Source organism: Ischnura elegans, chromosome 4 (genome assembly GCF_921293095.1).
Source record: "Ischnura elegans chromosome 4, ioIscEleg1.1, whole genome shotgun sequence".
Classification (NCBI taxonomy): domain Eukaryota; kingdom Metazoa; phylum Arthropoda; class Insecta; order Odonata; family Coenagrionidae; genus Ischnura; species Ischnura elegans.
In genome coordinates this window covers 115,781,589-115,798,193 of record NC_060249.1, presented here as the reverse complement: position 1 = coordinate 115,798,193, position 16,605 = coordinate 115,781,589, and the positions used below count along the sequence as shown (strand labels likewise).

General features: G+C 38.7%; 4 non-coding genes across 4 annotated transcripts; all 4 read right to left on the bottom strand.

Annotated features, from left to right (window-relative positions):
- Window positions 1–5,776: 5,776 nt before the first annotated feature.
- Window positions 5,777–5,871, bottom strand: Trnay-gua. Its single transcript is given in 2 exon segments — window positions 5,777–5,813; window positions 5,832–5,871. It is a non-coding gene; the product is annotated as a tRNA-Tyr (tRNA).
- Window positions 5,872–13,002: 7,131 nt separating this feature from the next.
- On the bottom strand, window positions 13,003–13,094 carry Trnay-gua. Its single transcript is given in 2 exon segments — window positions 13,003–13,039; window positions 13,058–13,094. It is a non-coding gene; the product is annotated as a tRNA-Tyr (tRNA).
- A 1,273-nt stretch (window positions 13,095–14,367) lies between these two features.
- On the bottom strand, window positions 14,368–14,458 carry Trnay-gua. Its single transcript is given in 2 exon segments — window positions 14,368–14,403; window positions 14,422–14,458. It is a non-coding gene; the product is annotated as a tRNA-Tyr (tRNA).
- Window positions 14,459–15,878: 1,420 nt separating this feature from the next.
- Trnay-gua lies at window positions 15,879–15,969 on the bottom strand. Its single transcript is given in 2 exon segments — window positions 15,879–15,914; window positions 15,933–15,969. It is a non-coding gene; the product is annotated as a tRNA-Tyr (tRNA).
- Between the last annotated feature and the right edge of the window lie 636 nt (window positions 15,970–16,605).

Genomic DNA, 16,605 nt, shown 5'->3' with positions numbered 1-16,605 from the left:
ACGGTAGTGAAGTGTCAACTTGAGCTTGGCCACGGCTGGGCTTACAATTAGCTCGAATTAAATTTTTTAAATGTAATTTCAATTTAATTAATATTTTGAATATATTTAGTAATTAAAATGTTATATTGTTACTAAATTCAGTCATTAAAGTGGCAAAAACAAAACAAATTATTTAATTTGTAGTTTTGACCGACTTATCAATTGTTGTGTTACTATAACTCCTAAAAGCATGTCCATAGGAAAGAGATGAATTTTTTTTGTGAAATTATCCTTTTTTTAATAGCCTATATGTTAACCCCGCCTAAGACGAATCCAAAGAACCAAATCTCATTGAAATCGGTGCAGCCGTTCTCGAGTTATAAGTGTTCTAACTAACACGATTTTCGACTTTCTTTTATATATATAGATTATTTTAACAAAAAAACATTCTTCGACATAAAACTTGACTTAGGAAAGAAAATAAAAAGGAAAAAACGTTAGTGAAGCACATTTTCGATGCCGAGGAAAGACATTTACCGATGTTCGGCTTATATAAGAAAAGTTGCACAAAGGTCTCCTCATTAACTTCGTCTGGAATTTCGTTAACCGAGTCTTGAACCGAGATTTGAACCTAGGATCCTTCAGTCAACAGTCAAGTTCTCTAAACAATAGGCTACCCCGCTTTCAATAAATGCCGTTTTAGTTACCTCAGAACAACTTCCTCTAGTGAGGAAGCCTTTTGCCACGATCAATGTTATGCGTGATTAATGATAGCGCACACTGGTCGAGGGTACGCTCACGGGTTGGGGTGATTTTATTCAATATAAATGAGTGTAGAACGTAGCCTATAAGAATTCGCGCAATGAATTTCACCTCTGAGCTGACTTTCAGGACATTTTGCACGCTTCCTCAACACACTCCTCCTCCAACCCCTTCCACGCCACGCTTTCCCCTTAAACAGAGGTCAAGCGACCTTCGCGCAGGTGAGGTTCCATAAAATTTTCGGCGTCAACCCTTTCGGCTGCTTTTTAAGACGGTGGACCATTTCCTCGGGATGACCTCCTTCCCCGATTAATTAAATAAAATAATAAGAGATCGAGCTTGCCGACATGAATACACGAGAACAAGACTACGTTTTTGTGAGCCTAAATTTAGTTTGCCCTTTCGTCGAAAGAAAAGACAGACCCCGGGAATTTTTTAAGTGGCTTCCTTCCTTCCCCGCCCACCCACGTGACGACCCCAAGAATACGGTCCAGTTGACCCCCTTAATTGGCCAGATCATTAATGGATGCTCCCCTGGACGACAAAAGTTCATGATGGCTACGGAGGTCGACTCATTGTCCGTTGTACAGCTGCCCGTCGGGTGCAAAATCATCTGAAGCTGGAGTAGAATCTGGCTCCCTTTATGGACCAATGCATCTTGAGCGATACACATACCATTCAACCTATATTGCATGAGAGATCTCCACGTATTTCTTTGACCTTCGCGCGATTCATCTCGGAAGAAACACGATTTTTATAAAGGAATTTATAAACTGCCGCCTTCTATTTCCAGAAGTTCTCGCGAACTGCGTTCATGCTTTATGAATTTCAATATGGCAGCGAGCAGATCACTAACTCGTGAATCATTAATAGGTTTTTTATGCAATTTTTTCTACATTAAAATGAGGAAGCGAATACCATTCTCTCTTATGTTTATCATGGAGTCCCTTTTGAATTTCTTTATCACAAATGTAAATTAATTATTTGGCCAAAATAGGCCACGTATATCAGGAGATGATTTATTCATTAATAATTAATCAATATTCTTAAAAATAAACTAGGTAATATTTTCTTCATTTACGGGTACTACCGCGTCGGTTGCTGTGGCGATGACAATAGTTTCGCTGGCACTACTGCCAGCGTATTCAGGTCGTTTGTTGCCAGCACCACACAGCAACCGACGCGGTAGTAACCGGAACTGAAGAAATTCATCGCAAACCGAGGAAATATCCGTTCTCAAATAAACTAATATGTGCTGGCCAGTATGTTTTACTTACAATTCTTAAATGTAAAAGAGTATTTTTACTGTAAAGTTGATTGATTGACCGATTAAGGTTTATATCTCTACCAGTAAAAAATAAAGATTGATCATATTAATATATTTAACTAGAGATTTTTTCCAGAGTATTTCGAAAACTTCGCCATGCTACGTAAATTGCTTATCAAATCAATACATAGTCAAGAAACATACACATCCAACACAAATTTCGAATGAAAACTTCAGACACTTCGGTAAAATATTTTTAAAATACAAATATGAAGGTTTCTGGAGAGATTCATGATTTTATAAGAATTTCATTGCCTTGAGTACAGAAAGCATCGTATAGCTCCATCAAGTCCGCCTCTGGTAAAAATTGTGCCACAGAAAGATGCCATTCATTCTGAATGTTTACATTTGCATACCTCTGGAAATGAGGAGTCCCAAAACTCAAGGGACAGCAAAAGATTAAGAAATAAGCTTTTTCCGCCATCCCTTAAAAAATTCCAGGTCCCTTGGTATACGCACCTTGGTAAACCTTACATATACGCACACATCGCTGGTTTGAATATCGAGGTTTGGGAAGTCGCGCATCTGCCAAAGACGGATTCTATTTGTGTACACGGGCAGAAAATGGAATGCATTTATTTATACACCTGCAGGATGTTTCAAGAGAAATCTGTAGTACATCAGAAGGCGGCAGGGGAGACAATTTTAAGCATTCTTTTATCCTATAAACATGGGGTCGTAACTCCTTAGTTACAGAGCCATGGCAACGAAAACATTTTTTTTAATACACTTTGCAGTTACCATGAAAATGGTTTTTTTCTTTTTTGGGTATCTAGCCTTCACAAACTTAGCAGCCTTTTCGACATTAAAATTAATACTATGGATTTTTTAGGAAATTAAATAGTTAATTTTGGATGAAAATTTGGAATTATGATTGCCTGAAACTATTAAACTCAAAATGGGTGACATTGTTCGTATTGTTGATACTAGCTTTAAGCTATTGTTTAATTTAAGTCAAAGATTTTTCACACAAGTATATTCCCACATTTTCCTCAGCCTTAATTACTTGATGTCCTAAACAATCCAGACCATTAAATAAAATTTCGAAAAGGCTGGATACCCAAGGAAAACCGTTTTTATGATAACTACAACGTGCATCCAAAAAATAATGTTTGCGTTGCAATCAGTGGCGCCGACTCCATGGGGCCTGAGGGGGTTCGAGATCCCTCAAAAATTCGTTATGGATGAAGGAAAAAATGTGTTAGGCTTGTCGATTTTCCCCGGAGTGCCCAGGTAGCGAAATTCGAGTTATCAGGGTTCTAATGTTGATCATAGGACTCTTCTAAAAGGCTTAAAAAACTTAAAATTCACTTATTATAAAATTTCCCGGGGCAAGATCCCTGGTTTAGGCCCCCCAATATTTTTTGTAATTTGGCATCACTGGTTGCAATAGCTCAGTAACTGAGGATTTGCGATCCCATGCAACGACAAAAAATGCTAACAATTGTCTCCCCTACCACCTCCTGAAGTATTGCAGATGCCTCCTGAAACGCCCTGTAGATACACACAAATCGCAATTGTGTATTACGAGGCTTGGGAAGTCGCCCATCTGTCAACGACGCATTGGGTATACGTGCAGAAAATGGAATGTGTATTTTTTTTAACACATATGTATGGTACGTGTTTATATATGAGGAGAGAGTTGGGAAGAGCTTTTTCGAGGATGAGTGGATTGAGAGTGGATGCATTGGGGATGCTGTCTCTCTCTATCTCTCTCTTTCTCTCGTACGACGACGGAAGCGAGGAAAAAGGGAGTCCCCCCCTGGGGGGAGCGATGGCGAAACGCTGTTCTCTCCAGGAAATCGAAGTCATCGCACGGTCGAAAGTCGCTCCAGGAAATCGAAAGGCTTAAGAATCGCGATTGTAAAAGGACTTCGATCCACTGAACCAATAGGACCACATACAAGAGGCCCCGGTCCGTCAATGGAAGCTCACTCGTATGTTGCCACTTCTTCATTCATTATTTATAGGATAAAATAAGCATCAGCTACGATATAATGAAATTTGGCAACCCAGAAGAGCATTCTTTAACCCACTGCCGCCAGGAAAACTTTCTGCTTGCCATTATGAAGATATCGCTTATTCTATTGTCATCTTTATCAATCCAATGAAATATTTGGATGATACATCTACTTGTCTCTTCACAATGATCCGTAGCCATTCAGCCACAATGGGTGGTTACGAGGTCTGCAACAATGACTTTCAAAATGGGCGAGATATCGCAATCGTATTGTTGAATCTCGCTAAAGACTCTCGTTTAATTAAGCTCGAAGATTAATTGTTTCAGACAATTAAAATAGCACGTTTTCGTAAAACATTAATTATTTATTATGATTAAAATTCCATAGGATTAAATAAACTGTCAGAAAGGCTGAAAAGTCCAAGAAAAATCGTTTTCGTGGTAACGGCAAAGTGCATCCTAAAATGTTTGCGTTACCATAGCTCAGTAACTAAGGAGTTGCGGCCGTTTGTTTATGGACACAAAAAACCTTTAAATAGTCTCCTCTGCCAACTCATGAAGTATAGTAGATCCCTCTTGAAACACCCTGTCCACATTTCAATGGGCAGTGGAGGTAGACTTTCGGGTAAGGGGGTCACTGGATTTGTGAGGTGAGGCAGGGGGATAGGAAATTTACACCGGAGGGTTTTCGTAGGTATAATCGAAATGGGGGAAGTGATCATGAATCATCAATCATACGCCATCTTGAATTGATGCACACCACGTATTTATTTTGAATACGTAGTCTTTTCATCTGTAAAATGTAAATTTGGGACGTTGGGTCCAATCAGGGATATTCAGTTTCTTTTATGATGTTGGGCACGATATAGTGGAAGTTCGTAACATTATTAAAATGAGACATTGCGATATTTCCACTTAGTTTTCTAATTACACATCGTGTTTCGTCGTTACAAACAACATTATCAAGTGTGTTCTTCTTTACAGTTCGAATATAAACGTGAGTTTTTAAACGAAATCTTTTAAGTGATTTTTTTTTTTCGTTTTAATAAACTCTTTTTCTTTCATATTATTTCTTCGGCCTACTGTATTATTTTCACTAAACTAGATCGTTTACAATCGTTCATCTATAAGTAGCCGCCAATAATTATGAATTTTCGCAAATTTTTAAAACGTGTGATGCAGCGGAGCAATAACTACAAATGTTAACTGAGAGATATTATGGCTCGCGCTGACTATGAAGAACTAAAAATACCACAAGAACTCCTAGACATCTGGCTCTGATCCGTACTGAAATTTTTAAGTCGGTAGCTAATCGGGAAGTGGGTTGAATTTGAGATGGAAAATCGGGAGGACGAACAACCAGACCATTACGAGACTTAATGAGAACGTGGTAATAATGAAGCAGACCCAACATTCCGGAGACAATAAAATATTTTCGCAAAAGTAATCAAAATGCTACGACTGTCTTCAAGAAAACATTACGAAACGTAACAAGGATATCAAAGACTTCAACAGGGTATAAAACAGTTGCGATAGCGGCAACACTGTACAAATTAAATACTTAAACTAAATCAAAAAGAATTATCAATGAAAATATTGCCGCGGCATAACTTTTCAAAGGCACTCAATGCAAATTTTTTCCAGTCATTCCATCAGAGATCGAAGAAAATAACTGCACCATGAAAATAGAGAGTTATTTGATGAAAATTGTAAGATTCTTAAACAAAAGAGTAGTGGCCAAAAAAATCTTCCTTCGGGCCGGATTTGAACCAGCGACCTATGGATATCTGAAATTGCATTCCTCTACAGTCCACCGCTCTACCAACTGAGCTACGTTTAAAAAGCATTTATTGCTTACTTTGGCACAGTACAATATATAAAAATTTACATGTTTACATATTTTTCAAATATGCTTTAAAATCACTTACAGTTATACAAATATTTAGAATAGTTATATGGCACACCTTTATACATGCATTTTTATAAATATTTATATAAAAAAGAGAGTGAAGATATACATAGGCAGCACTATATAATAAGAAAAAGAAAGAGAGAAATGAGCCAAAGCAGAGATCACTTACTTTTTTTTAATTAAAAAACATTTTGCAACCACTCCTTCTGTTCCTTTGTAATATTTACAGTTTTGTTTAGAAATCTCACTTTTTCAATTAAACTATACCTGATGTCTCCTCTATAGTGTTTGCTAAAAACATAAGCAGCCACAAGTTCAGTTAAAATCTTTTTCTTCGTGCATGGGAAGAGTTGGAAATTCAATTTTAATAGATCCTCATCGTTAATTCTTCCCGTGCCGAAAGCATCGAATTCTTTATATATGTTTTTCAACGTTTGCCAAAATACATCGTGCTTTTCTTGACAACCAAGAACAGTGTGCGGTATGTCGTCATGCCTCCCACAATCCGGACACTCGTCCTCTGCTCGTAGACCTAGTCTCTTTCTCATGGCATTAGTCACCAGGCAGTCCGAACATATGCTGAACATTATGCCCGCCTCCCTCGCACCACTTCCCAGCCTGGAGTAATTTTCCCAGGTTCTGCTTGACCTTGTGTAAGGAGTCGCTTCCAGCTCCTCCTTTAGCACGCGCTCGTATATTTGTTTAGTGGACTGCAGAGTATTGTTAAATGCATATTTGTCCCCGAAATTATTTGCTTCGTGCACGATTTTCTTAAAGTACCTCAGCCCCCTTGTTTTTTCCATGGAGTTAACCAATAAACGTTTTCTTTCGTTATCATCTGCGTGTAAGATCTTAGCGATATTTTTAATAGCTATTATCCGTGCCTTTATTGCTGTGTTGATTAGGTTTAGACCACCCAGTTTTGGGGGCGCGTATAGCCTTTTCCTTGCAACTTTTTGAAGGAAGCCGCTCCAAATAAATTTGTTCGTCATCTTTATAACGCTAGCGTTTACTCTTTCAGGCATTGGCCAGACGTGAGCCACATACCATAGGTTTGGGAATAGAACTTCGTTGAGTAGTTTTATTTTTGATGTAATCTGCGTGTTGTATTCCGCATAGCCAAATATGGTTTTCCGAATTTTTGCGGTTGCCATGTCCCAATTTTTATTAATGGTGGCGGCAAGGTCTTTCTCCCACCATAGCCCTAATATATTTTGGCCATCGACTTTGTTCCAACCTTTTGTATCAGAAAACTCTATCCCTTTAACATGGATGAGAGCAGATTTGGACATGTTAATTCTCATGCCTATTGAGGTGTATTTTTCCATTATTCCACTTATTCTGTCTAGTTCTAAATTATTTTTTACAAAGACAGTGATATCATCGGCATATATACAGGATGCGTAACTTTTTCCACACCTCCTGATTCCGATGCTGTGTTTCAAGTCTATTATAAGTGGCTCCATTGCCAAAGAAAACAGCAACATAGACAACGGACACCCCTGTCGGACTGAGTTTTTAATCATAAAATGATCGGATAATTTGTTCCCTATTTTAATTTGAGATGTAATCTCATGATAAAGCGTTTTAATCATGCTTATAATTCCTTCTGGAAAATGTTTTTCTCTCATAATCTTAAAAATCCATTCTGTTCTGATGTTGTCAAAAGCCTTTTCTAGGTCAATAGTTAAAATATATAGTGAGTTTTCCTCTTCTGGCATGCTACTTAGAATAATGTCCCGGATTAAAATACAAGCGTCAATTGAGGATTTCCCTTCTCCCACTCCAAACTGATTCTCTAGGCCTGCGCCATTCATTATCATGGTCATTTTTTGGACGACAATATGGGCTAATATCTTATAGTCTGTATTTAACAGAGAGATTGGCCGAAATTCAGTAAGGTGCTTCGCGTTTCTCTTTTTGGGAACCAGTGTGATTAATGCATTTTTCATCCGCTCACACATTTCCCCATTTTTTAAGATGGCGTTAAAGACTGCACATAGAATAGGTTTCATTTGTTCCCAAAATGTGAGATAGAACTCATTAGGCAGACCGTCCTCCCCTGGAGCCTTTCCCTTTTTCAGCTTTAGCTTCACATCGTCTATTTCGTTTACTGTGATCGTTGCCTCGAAGCTCTTCGTGTTTTCGGGGTTGAGCTTGGGGAGGGGGGGGATAGGCGGCCCATCTCCGTCTTCCCATACCCCGTACTGATTATAAAGTCGACTGTAAAAGCTCGTCGCCTCCTCGAGCCGCTTTTCGGAGTCAACTAGCCCTCCCACTTCACCTCCACTCGCATTTTTGATTAATATCCGTATTTGTTCCAAAGTCAGAGCTTCTGATTCACTCGTATCGTACCCTCTCTCCCATTCCCTCGGGGCAAGCTTTTCCACCTCCCGTCTGTAAATTTCTTTTTTTAGTTCTTTAATTTCGAAATTTACACTGGGTGTCCTGCAATTTGAATCTATCAGCTGTTGAAGCACCTCTCTATAAAATGCTATTCCTTCATTTTTCTCTCTATAATAATCACTAGTTAGTTTTTTAAGTTTTTTTATAATACCTGCTTTAAATATCTGTTCCCACCAGGTTAAAATGTCTTTTTCGCTAAGAGCGTGGTTTGAGAGCCTTAATATTTCATATTCAACCTTTTTACAGAATGTTACATCTTTTAGTAAGTTGGTATTTACGCGCCAAATTTGTTCCTTCTTATTGTATGTCCTCTGTGTAACAAGGTCCAGTTTAATTTTAATGTGAATTGCGTGGTGATCTGAAATGGCAATAGGGGTCGTACTATATTGAATTAAATCATTTTTTAGTTTCTGTGATATAAATATGTAGTCGATTCTGGTTTTCGAGTGTGTACCTATTCTGGTAAATTGTAATCTGTTTTGAGCTGTATTTTTACCGGTGTCTATTGCGTCCATATTGCTGACTAGAATTTTAAATGTCTTGTTTATTGGGTATCGTATTTGCGTATTGTTTGCCGAGCTGTCCTCCCTCCTATATATAGCGTTGAAATCTCCCCCCATTATAGCCTTGTCCTTGAAAAGGCATGCGTAAGGCAGAATTTCGCTTGCCAGGAACTCTCGCATGTCCTTCCACATCCCACCTCCTGCAGGGGCATATACGTTAATAAAGTGCGTGTCCCCGATTTGCAGTGCAGTTATCCTCCCGGAGGCATGACGACGCACATTCGTTACCTCTAAAGACTTTTTAGTTAAAATTGCTGTACCTAGAGAGGAGCCATCAGTATTGCCAAATATACAATAATGTTTGCTCTGCCAAGCAGTCGATTCTTTGTATTCTTGGATGAAGATGACGTCTGCTTTTAGATCATTGTACATAAAATTCTTAATAACATTGATTTTTAAGTTATTCGTAATACTGGCCACATTCAGTGACGCCACCGTTATCTCTCGTTTACTTGGAGAGGTACTCATTGTTGTATTTGAAAAAAGTTCTTTCTAATGTTGGGGAAACAAATAGAAACCGTTTGCATGACAGCTTCGGTATTTAAAGAAAAATATTCAAGAGAAAAAATGTTCAAATTTATAAAGTAAGGAATGAAAGTAAAGTCTGGCCCTCGGCATGGTTCATATAAAACAACTCTGATTATCAAAGCAAGGGTTATTTGACAATTTAAATGCATAGTTATAATCAAAGCAAAGCAAGAGCTATTTAAATTAATTAACGTTAGATTTACAAAGACTTTGGAGGAATTATTATCCATAATTTTTTATTTTTTTTTAATTGGACGATTTTTTTATTCCTTTTTGTGCTCACCACCCTGGATTCTGATGCCTCGTTTTCTAAGCCTGTCATTCCACTTCTTTTTCTTTTTCTGTGTGAGGTCCTTCCCAAATAGTTTTTTCGCGACTGCGGCTGCAGTTCTATTCGTTTCGTCATCCTCTGAGGGGGTGAGGGCCGCGTTATCACTAGAGCCCATCTCCTCGTCGTCTCGCTGCGACCACAGCCTGCTTGGACCTGGTTGTGTAAGAAAGGAAGAAAACACTCCCTCCCCTCCCACCCCCCCAACGGCCGAGGACGTTTTTTCTTCTTCCAGCACTTTCATATTGTCATCACAGCCTCCCTCCCTCAAATCCATGATTTCGGTCGAAACCACAGTGCCTGAGGCATTCATTAAAACATTTCCTCCCTCCCCTTCACTTATGATTTCCACAATTTTACTATCGGGTTTTCCCCCCTTCACTACAACATTTCTCTCCAACACTACTGCTTCTTCCGTGTCCGTCTCGGTTGAGGAAACAAGCACATTGCTGTCGTTGTTTATGCCGTTGGATATATTTTTCTTACGTTGCCTATTTCTCTTTTTCTCCTTTTTCTTCACTTCCACCCCCTCTGTTGCACTCACAGCACTTTCGCCGTTATTTTGCGAAACATTGCCCCCACTTTCAACCGATTTGGGCGTCTCCTCCGCCACTTGTACTACCCCCCCGTCTTCTACTGGGATGTCCATCCTCTCCTCGTCGTTCTCATCTTCTCCCCCCCCCCCAGAATTTTTAAGTGCATTAGCGTATGACGGTCCCGCCTTCGTTTTGGGGCACTGTAGCCTCAAATGATCTTCACTCCCGCATCTTGAACACGTTAACTTTTGCCCGTCGTAATGAATGACAGCGCGTTCACCTTCAATACTAATGACACTTGGTATATTTTCAGTGAGGGACATCTTAACGGTCCTAGTGCCCGTCAAAGTGCCCTGGTGTAACCCATCGCCGGCCCACCTATTTTCCACATACGCGAATATTTTTCCATATTTGGACAATGCAGCTTCCACTTGCTCACGTGACACCTCGAAGGGTAGTTGACACACTTTAACGTACGTATATCTCTCGGAAATAGACTCGCACCACCAAGAGAACCTTTGGGGGCCCTTGGTCGGGAACTGGAATTTTTCACCCGCTTTCACCATAATCCTTTCGAAGGTAGTCTCTTGCTTGACTTTGACGAAGATCGACTTCCTTGCCGGACCCAGCCTGATTCCGTATATTTCCTCTGTCTTCAGCCCGAGGTCTCCACCGAGCAGTTGGTGGACCTCAAGGACTGATGGCGCCTCACTCACACTCTCTATGTTGACACGGAGAGTGTTCTTCTTCTCAACTGGCATTGTGACGGCTCGCTCTGCGTACACCGACACGAAACACTGTCCGCACACCCCTGGTACAGGGGTGCGAACCCACAAAAAACAAAGCTTTTGCCTTCAACCGAAAGGCAAAGCACTCCACCGGGAACGCAAAAACCACGTTCCCGGCGATCAAGGGCTCGATCGCCGGGAAAAAAACCTCGGTTGCTGACTCACAGATAGCTCCGAAACACGTCCACTCCGTCCGAGCTACCGAAGGCCATAAAGTTTCATATAATATTAATTTCATTCAACACGACTGCGGTCATGTTCAGTGGCGAGGTAAGTGGGGGAGGGCCTGGAGACCTCCCAGCATTAGTGGAGGTCCGAACAAAAGTACCATTTCATCTAGCGTGAATTGGATACCCAAACCTCTCCCTCGATCTACCACAGGTCATGTTTAAGTCGCACGCTGACATAGAAGGTGACAAAATGGTGACGGTCTATTTCTATCAAATGGCCAATTTTTGTCGAATTTTTACCAAATTTAGGATTTTACTCACTTATTAAGCATTCTAAACAATACTAGATGTGAACATTTAATGGTAGATATGTACTCATCTTAGAGAGGGACTGGTGGTACATCGTTAACATCGGCTTCTATAACAGACGATCGAATCAACAAACGCCTCAGCGACATGAATGAAAAAAGAGTAAATATTCAATTTCGGGTACTGACAGAGGAGAATAAATTATCTCGAACTAATATCGGCGCAAAAAAAGTAACACGCTGAACTTTAAGAATTTGTATAAAATCTTTCCGAAGCTCTATAGGGTCGTGTCATACACCGTTTATACTCATTGTTTATTCGAGTACAACAATGAACCATTAGGCATTGTTTAAACGTAAACGTTTAGCTTCTACGGTCGAAAGAGTGAAGAAGAACACGCGAAAAACTATGAAAATTGCGAAATGGTCGAATTCTTCATCACGCCACGTGCAAAATATTTAATTTGGTCATTTCATTATATTTTTTAAGGAGAGAACGACATCTTCAATGTAGACCAACATCGACCGTAGAAACTAAACGTTTTCGTTTAAACAATGATTAATAATTCATTGTTGTATTCGAATAAACAATGGCTAAAATGATATATAACATGATCCTATGGTGCTGCGGCAGAATGCTTTAAGTTTTTTTAAGGTTTTGGCTTTTTTGCACCGATGGTAGGAAAATGGTTTTTTTGAGTATAAACTTTGGAACGACGAGAAAAAAGTATCCTTCAGACAAGCAACATTCTCCAACCCAACCCAAACCTCAACCCACCCCAGCATAATCCGACCCGCACACATCAAAATTTCGATATCCATTCGCAATAAATTTATGTTATTTAGAAGGACGAATTATTGTATAAAATAAAATCATATTAATTACCTGCTAGTTGAATCTAGTTTCTGTTGTCATCTATTACAAAAAACACTTAAACGATGAACCATTCCCTCATTAAGATAACTGCCATATATTCAAATATTTCCATTTTTGGTAGCTGATCTCTCGTACATTTCTAGGATTCTTATATCCAGAATGTTCGATGAGTGAAAAATCCTAAAATTGGTGAAAAGCGGACAAAAATTGATCATTCAAAAAAAATATACTCTTACCGACAAAATTACAGAATAAGTGAGAGCTACCCAAACGCAATAAAACTTTTCCAAGCCTCAAGTCACAAGAATTTAGTGCATAATCGCAAATCCAGGAATGCTATGCCTTTGTGTTCCATGGTAAGAAATAATGTGCGTTCTTACAAATTACGAACAAGTTAAAGTTGACGGACGTCTGAATCAACGGATAAAACTGCATGCTACACCAATAACACATCAAACCATTGCGGAAAAAAACCACCCATCTCAATTTTTTAAGTCTGTATTGATGAGAATTACTAGATGAAATAACAAACTCAAATAGTATTAGTAAAAAAAAACTTTCCTTCGGGCCGGATTTGAACCAGCGACCTATGGATATCTGAATTTTAATTCCACTACAGTCCACCGCTCAACCAACTGAGCTACCGAAGACCATGCATAACTGTCAGTTTTCATTAAACCCAATACAGCAGAGGTCATTTATCAAGTAGAATATTGACAAAAGAATTATAAAAAAGTACACATTGTCGATGATTTATTTTATCCACTTACTTTGTCCCGACATAATTTAATCATTATTTTAATTAAAATGAAGATAAATTAATAATTTTAATATATAACTAAAATAAAATGATTGAATCGTAATCCATTACACTAAAACGTAATTTTAAAGACGGTTGATTTCAGTCCTACCAAATTTATAAAATTAAAGTAATTATAGCCAAAAATAGGCATGTTTTTTCCATATTCCACGCATGAATGCATTTCATCGCAAGCAACGTCAAATTTCGATGATTGCGGGGAAAGTCGTCGTTTTGAGATAGACATTTGAGTGTCCTAAAGGCCTGGTTACACGGTACATTAACACGTGCAAGTTAATCTACGTTTGCGTAAATGATTTTGGTGGACCGGAACGGAACATGTACGAATGCATGAACCAAATTAAAACAGGTTCTATTTTCTGTGCATGCATTCGCACAAGTTGGGTGGTTACACGGTGCATTTTGGCGTTCATTCTCGCGTTCATGCATTTAGACATTAACCCGTACGTGTTAATGTATCGTATGACCAGGCCTTATTTTTTTTTTTTTTTTTTTATTTTAAAGAAATATAACCACATACAGCATATGCCATTTTATAGTGGCCAGGTAACAATACATAAATTAGAGGACGAAGACGCAATATAACATGTAGAAAACAATAATTACATTTACAAAAACAAAAGGACAACAAGAAACTGCAGTGATAGACTACTTCGGTGACAGATAGGATAGGGAAAGGCTTATGAAGGATTTCAATGGAAGTGCAAAGGGGTCGATGTGTGGAGGGAGTGAGTTCAACACAGAAGTAATGCGGTAGAAAAACGAACGTGGACGATAATGAAATGAAAGACTATACGTATGCTGAAAAAATCGTGAAGAGAGAGTATAATCTAAAAGAGTGATAGTCGTCCCCAGCCGCAATTCACAAGAATTTAGAGCCTAAACCTTGCAGTCCAATAATCTTCCCTGATAGGTATTAGTTTACGTTCTAACAAATTAACATTTTGTCGAGATTAGTGGAGGTCAGAGCCGACGGACAAAGCTGCATGCTGCACCAACCAAACACCCAATCATAAAAAAATACTCAACTGAAAATTTTCAGTCGATATTGATGAAAACTATATGATAAAATACAATCTCAAAAAGTAGTGGTAAAAATAATTTCCTTCGGGCCGGATTTGAACCAGCGAACTATGGATATCTGAAATTCAATGCCTCTACAGTCCACCGCTCTACCAACTGAGCTACCGAAGGCCATACCTCAACGTCATTTTTCATTAAAGTGAATGCATCAGAGGTCATTTTCCAGTTGTATATTGACAAAGTAATCAGAAAAAAGTGCATATTGTCGATTATTTGTTTTGTCATCTTAACTTTCCCTAATGTGCATGTTTTTTTCCATCTCCCACGCGTAAATGCTTTTTTTCATCCCATGAAACGTCAAATCTCCATGACTGTGGGGAAACTTGGGTTTTGGGCAGCTGCCCCTCCCTAGAAGCAAAAATCGCAAAAGTCTTAAAGCAAAATCAGCACTAAATTGAAACGAAACTATTCAACAAATTTTCTTTAAACCCACGAAAAATGATATATATTAGTATAAAATAAAACTATTTTTCAAGGACATTAATTTCATAAATCCCCCCCTCCTAGACCATGGCTTGCCCCCCCTAGACCATGGCTTGCCCACCCTAGTTATGATCCTGGGTACGCCCTTGGTATAAACGCGTGAATGAACACGAAAATTCACCGTGTAACCATCCAACTATTGCGAATGTATTTAAACAGAAAATAGATCCTGTTTGATGCACTCGTACATGGTCTGTTTCGGTCCACAAGAATCATTCATGCAAACACATGAACTCTTTCTAGTTAATGAACCGTATAAACAGGCCTTAAGACGATAGTGAAATGGCTGACCAACATATACTGAAAATTTCAAGAATAAAGAGTATATTCTAAACGAATAATACGTCAGGTCTTTGAGACCAAGTGATGCGTACTCGTGATGGCATTCCATAGCCGTTCCAAGCCGCAATTCACTAGAATTCAGTGCTTAAACGCTGGAATGCGATGCAATAATCTTCCTTGATAGGTATTAGTTTACGTTCTAACAACTTACCATTAAGTAGAGGTCAGTGGAAGTCAGAACAAACGGACAATACTGCATTCTGAAAAACTAAACAACTAACCGAGGAAACTGCTTAGAGGAGGCCCAATTCCATCCCATGGAAGGCTGACATCTGTTGCCACTTCGGTTGCAATTTAATCGGTTTTCAAAAATGTCCGCGGCGCTGTGAGTGAGGTACGATCCTCTTTTTTTTTCAATATCTTTCATTATAACCTTTGAAATCGAAAGGAATAGCATTGAAAATTTATGAATTTGAAATATCACATCACCATGCATATAAAATTCGATTAACAGAGCTAATAATAACTTATTTCACCGTGAAACACGGATCACCTCGTCTGTCAGCGACGCTTGTGGCGATTTTTGTAAACAAATTTCTATGCGCGGAGGGTGATAACAATTTTAGAGGCAGGATTGAGGATCCTCTTTTGTAATATTAATGCAACCAAACATTGAAAAAAAAACAACCGGAAAATTTTAAGTCGATATTGATGAAAGGTATATGATGAAATACTAACTTAAAAAGTGAAAATTAAAAAAAAAACTTCCTTCGGGCCGGATTTGAACCAGCGACCTATGGATATCTGAAATTCAATGCCTCTACAGTCCACCGCTCTACCAACTGAGCTACCGAAGGCCATGCATATCTTTCATTTTTCATTGAATTCAATACGACAGAGGTCATTTTCAGGTTGTATATTGACAAAGTAATCAGGAAAAAAGTACACATTGTCGATGATTTATTTTGTCTACTTACTTTTTCCCTACTGTGGATGTTTTTTTTCATATCCCACACATCAATGCGTTTCATCCCACGCAACGTCCAAGACTTCATGATCGTGGGGAAAATCGTCGTTTTGAGGTTGACATTTGGGTGTCCATAGACGATAGAGAAATGATAGACCTACACAAACTTAAAATTTCGAGAGTAGCATATTAGAAGAAAATGGTAAATTCTAAACGACAAAGCTGCGTCCTGCACCAGCAAAACACCCTACCATTGAAAAAAAAACACCCACCTGAATATTCTAAGTCGATAGTCGATATTGATGAAAAGTATTGGATGAAATACTTATTATCTCAATCGTCTTAGGCTCAATTTTATGGAAGTTTTATTTTAACGTTAATGAACTGAAAAACTTGTGTTTCATTCCACTAATTTATTTTAGGAAATACTACCACTACTCAATACTGATTATCTGATGATGACGCCGCTGCGTCAAAACTAGTCATAACTTAAAATAAATAGGTGGAATACAACAAAATTTTCATT